Source organism: Vulpes vulpes, chromosome 3 (assembly GCF_048418805.1).
Source record: "Vulpes vulpes isolate BD-2025 chromosome 3, VulVul3, whole genome shotgun sequence".
Lineage (NCBI taxonomy): Eukaryota > Metazoa > Chordata > Mammalia > Carnivora > Canidae > Vulpes > Vulpes vulpes.
Genome location: NC_132782.1, coordinates 150,227,867 through 150,233,313, shown reverse-complemented (window position 1 = coordinate 150,233,313; position 5,447 = coordinate 150,227,867). Strand labels below are relative to the sequence as shown.

At 40.8% G+C, this 5,447-nt stretch overlaps 1 long non-coding RNA gene across 1 annotated transcript; it reads left to right on the top strand.

The window, feature by feature from the left end:
- The first annotated feature begins 232 nt into the window (after positions 1-232).
- On the top strand, positions 233-2,795 carry LOC140598150 (uncharacterized). The gene is made up of 3 exons (XR_012000274.1): positions 233-297; positions 407-571; positions 1,788-2,795. It is a non-coding gene; the product is annotated as an uncharacterized lncRNA (long non-coding RNA).
- Positions 2,796-5,447: the final 2,652 nt, after the last annotated feature.

Genomic DNA, 5,447 nt, shown 5'->3' with positions numbered 1-5,447 from the left:
AGGTAATAAAGGACCTGAGATAAGACAAAACATTAGGATTGCTCATGACTAGCATCGAATAGTAATTTGTTGAATGACTAAATTAATGAAGAATGAATATAGCTAGATGCTGGTAGTTCACCACACATGTATACACAGCTCTAGGGACAAAGTCCTTTCTTGAGAGGAGGCACTTGAGTGCTGACATGATCAAAACTACACTTTAGAAAAACAATGTTGCCCGTAACGTGCAAGGTCAGCTGGAAAGGGAATAGACGGAGGTACACTCCTGCTCAAGGAGGCAGCAATGGGCATGAGGTGAGCATGTATTTAAAAGATACATTGATCATGAAAAGATTAAGAGAATTAGGGTTGTTGCTAGCGAAGGATGAAGGGGGTCAGGAAATTTTTTTTTCTTTTTTAACAGGAGGAGCTTGACCATGGTTGTATATCCTGAGCTGGATGGGAGGACTTAATAAAAATGTAGAAGAAGGTCAAGGATGGGATCTAGACTTTTAGAGTCTTCTTTCACTGACCCCATGACAAATCACATAAACTCTTTGAACTTCAGTTTCTCACTTATAAAATTGAGGTAACTCCTACTCTCTGGAATTATCCTAAGGATTAGAAAATACAGTTGACATTGGATGATGTCAGTCAGGCTTGAACTGCACAGGTTCACTTATGCGCGGCTTTGGTAAACTACGGTAACGTAGATGCGTTTTCTCTTTACGATTTTCTTGATAAGTTTCTTCTCTCTAGCCACCTTGATCGTAGGAATAGAATATACAATATATATTGTATAACCTACGAAATGTGTGTTTATCCACTATTTATGTTATCAGTGAGGCTTTGGGTCAAGAGTAGGCTTTTGGTAGTTCAGTTTTGGGAGAGTCAAAAGTTATATGCGGATTTTTGACAGCACGTTTTTGACAGTATGGGGTGGGGGTATCAGCCCCCCAAACCCCTGCGTTGTTCAAAGGTCAACTGTAACTATGTAGAACCCTAAGAAGAAGGTTCTAACGCAACAAAGGAAGTTGTTATAACTATTATTATTGTAAGAGTGTGGGGACTTTCAGATAAGAAAAAAGACAATAAAGGAGTGGTAAAAGTTGGGGAGCAGAAGAGAAAATTGAGTTCACACTTACTTTTCTGTGAAGTTACTAAGAAGAGGAGGTGGAAGAGAGTCCTGGAGTTGGGGTTTGAAAAAGAGTGGGGAGAGCTTTCATAGCTATAATGGCCATTCAAAAAAGAAATTGACCCAGTTGGGGACAACTGGGAATTTATGATTGGTTTAAAGGATGAGAAGAGAGAATCTTAAAGTACTGACATTCCTGTTACATTAAAAAAAAAAAAAATTAGTGGAAAAGTTGAAATTTCTCTGCTAATTTCTTGACCTATCTTCTCTTATTATTTTATACCTTTTCTTAAATATTTTAAGCCTGTGCAGAAAAGCTCATTTTAAATTGTTAACAGAACACTGTTACAGCTGAAATGGGAAAAGGGCCGTAGGAAGAGAACATATTAAGAGGTATATGGAGAAAAGAGTTTTCCCTTTTGAAATATTTGATACTTGGTTTCTTACCATGAGGCCTCTCTGACCATTTATAATCATGCTAAGAACGGGCATTAGGAATCTAAAGATGACTGAATATGTGGTGTTTTCCAAACAGTTTTGGCCAAAGAGCCTTTTTTTTTGTTGTTGTTGTTTGGTTTTTGTTTTTAACAGATATTCAGATATTCCTAGGGGCATAGTTTGGGGAGGTTTGGTCTAGTATGTCTTATATATCTGGCTTTCCTCTTCCTAGACACCACAATCTTCAGGATAAGAAGTCATTTTCTCCTCAAGTTCTCCATATGTCTCCATCACCAATCCGTTCTTGTTGGAAAGACTAAACTCAGAATGGTCCTTCAGTTCCTCCAGCCCTGGTTCTCAACTGGCGTTGGTGGAAATGGGGTGGGGGGTATGCAGCTGGCCGCCAGGAAGGACGCCTGCTCTGCAGTAGGCCAGGCAATCCTGCAACATGGGGAGCTACTTCCTTTGAAATGTCTCCTCTGTGATATAAAATTGTCAGCAACAATGTCAAGAGCTTTCCAATTGCTATATTGCCAGTTGAAAAGGGTTTCGGCATGTCTGGGTGGCTCGAGTCACCTTATCATATGTTTTATATCTTATCTCTGTGGTGGTTTGTGAGCTGTGGAAAAAGACCTCACCCCTTTCTCCATTGGACGAGGCCTGAGTGTACCATCCCTCCGCAAAGATACCAAAATGTCAAACACGTAAAAAAGTAGCTTTCTGACCTCAGGGCTATTCCTTCAGGCCACCTGCCCAGTACCCTATCTCTGGCCTGCCATGGGCTTCTAAGGACTTTTTTTTTTTTTTTTGAGAACTGTCGAGTATTACTATTTTTCTCATTTTACGTAGGAGGAAACGGAGACGAAGGTTAAGTACACTGACTGCTCAAGGTCACAGAGAGCAGGTGCGAGGGCCGAGCTTCAAACCCAAGCACTCTGACGCCAAAACTCTTTACTGTTTACTGATGGCCAAAAGTGCCTGAGTCAGTCGTTCCTTACATTTTCCAGTCATATTTTGCTCCTTTTATATCGCTGCAGAATGCATTCTAATGATTTCTGTTTTACTTTCTCATCCCAAATGCCTGAAAGTCTGTTCTATTCTCAGCCCAGATACTCACTGAATGTGTTCGCATGAGCACGTCACTTCTATTTTCTGCATCTCATCACTAAAACAAAGCAACTGTGCTAGAAACTCGCTCTCCAATGTCTCTTTTGATATTAAATTTAGTAATTGCATCACAGTGTTAAGACTTTTGTTCTCAAGATATGTCACTTCCAATTATGTCGTATCAAAACCAGATTGCTTCTTTTTGTTGTTATTTTTAAAACTTGTTTCCACTGGCAAGTGAAGGTGTGTGTCATAAGTGATATCTGGAGGGCTTTGGCCCCCTGCAGTGATCTACAAACCCACAAATTAAGCTCTTTAGGACTTCTCTCTGGGCCCCCAATTCCCTTCTTATAATTTCATTTGCAAAAGCCTAAGGGAGAGCAAGACTTTTTTTCCTTTGAGATAAAACAAAATGGATCTAATAATTTTCCTTATGTATACTGACAATAATAATATGTGGACAGGCCCCCCCCAAACCCCCCAGGTCCTTATTGTGCTGTTTGCACTCTGCAGCCACAATATCATTATCCACAGCCGGCCTTTAATGAGAGTAGTTGAGGTCTTTGTGTACATATGCAAGCAGTACAGTGATATTTTCATAGTTTTTAAAAACATATATTACAAGAGTAATAATGAACTTTGTGTTGTGTAAGAGGCTTAAGGAGTAATATAAAAAATGAGAAGTCTCCCATTTCCTCTAAAATATATGCCCCTGCTGAATCCCAGTTTCTAGAATTAATAGTTTTTTAGTAGGTATTATGATGCTATTTTGTTGTTTACAAGCTAGTTTACATGAAAAATTGGCACACATCCCAGGCATTTACTCTAAAGTGGCTATCCTTTTTATTTAAAAAGTTTTTTGCTGGGTGGCTTAGTCCGTTAAGCACCTGCCTTTGGCTCCCACCATGATCCCAGGGTCCTGGGATCAAGCCCCCTGTGGGGCTCCTGGCTCAGTGGGGAGCCTGCTTCTCCCACTGCCTCTACCCTGCTTCTCCCTCTCCCTCTCCCTGCCGCTCCTCCTGCCTGTGTGCTCTCTGTCAAATCAATAAAAAAAAAATCTTAAAAAAAGTTTTTTGCTAAATAATTTGCTTAATGGCAATTTCTGAATTAGGACTTTTGGCAGTATTATTATTATTGAAAAGGTAAAATAGGCCCATGGTATGAAAATGGAACACAAAAGCAATAAACATAAAGAAAGTTACCTTCCGGCTAGAGATCCATGGCTCTCTACTACCAGAGTGGTTTCTATACACATTAAATCATATATCTGTCTAAAAACAATGCAACATGGTATATAGTCTTTTGAAAAAAAAAAAAGGAAGCATAACATATACTTTGCTTTGCACCTTGCTCTATTGTGTCAGAAATTAGAGCTCAGGACATGCCAGTTGGCATCAGTCTCCTACTTCGCTGCCACTCGGTGGCTATCACAGAACTATACCATAGCTCACTGACCGCTCTCCTATGGATGGACAGTTAAGCTGTTTTTCAAAAGCATGGAAAATGGCAAAAATACGTATAAAGAAGATCCTGGCTCATCTTTGCACACACGTAGGAATACACGTGAAGATGAAATTGCCGAGTCGTAAGAATCCTCAATACATAATACTAAGCTGCCATCTAATAAACTCTCCTCAATTTATAAGAGTAAAAAAGGGCATCATTTAGAGCATTTTATATTGGTGCTAGCTTTTAAAGAATCCTTTATTGTAGTAACACTGAATAAAATATTCATATTTATACAACCCAGGTTTTGCTCACCAATATTAGGAGGTAAACTAATAAGGACTGTTTTATTTTATTCTTAAGATTTTATTTATCTATTCATGAGAGACACACACACACAGAGGCAGAGACACAGGCAGAGGGAGAAGCAGGCTCCCTGCAGGGAGCCCGAGGGAGGACTCAATCCAGGACCCCAGGGTCACGCCCTGGGCCTAAGGCAGATGCTCCACTGCTGAGCCACCCAAGTGCCCCTAATAAGGACGTTTTAGACGCTCCTGGGTCCCTAGACATTTTACATAAAAACATACCTCTGTACAGTTACATCTGCCTCGAGAGGACTTGCAGTTGACACGTTATATTTTAAACAAAAAATATTAATTAAACATATATCAGTATCTATCAGTGTTTCGGAGCCCATCCATTTCTTCCCCCAGGCATACAAGTTTTGCGAGGCCTCTAGAAGCTCACAGGCCCTTAGGCACTGCCCTTCCAGCAGCTTCCCGGCTAAGTGTCCCTGAAGCTAATTTGCAAGGCAAATTGCCACAGTCCTGAACATTTTAAGAACTGTTTATTCTGTATTCTCTGCTTTCTTAATTGGTTCAGCAGTTCCAGATCTTTAGCTAATACTTTGCAGGAACAGAAATATCCCTAACTTCCCTAGTCCTAGAAAATAGGCACAGCACTAAGTAGGTCACATCTGTATTGTTTAGGGAACAAGATTTTTGTTGTTTGTTTTAAGGGAGCGACCCTTGAGGAGTAGGGCTCTGGGTGCAGGTGAGGGTAAATCCTCACACCCACTGCTTCCCTTCTCCTGCAAAACTGTTGCTGTCAATTGTGCAACAAAGAAGGCATTTTGTGTAAAGACCCGAGGCTCCAATAAGGTGGGTTCCGTTTGTTTTGTTTTGAAGCCACAGTCTTTTCATCAGGGGGAGCTTCCCGGGGTACTTCAACGATGCTTGAAAAAAGCTCAAATTTGGATGCTCTTAAGCTGCCAGGGTTCCGGGGGGAGATCCCGACCGCAGCAGCTTTGCCGTTGCTTAAGGAACGTGACCTCCCTCCC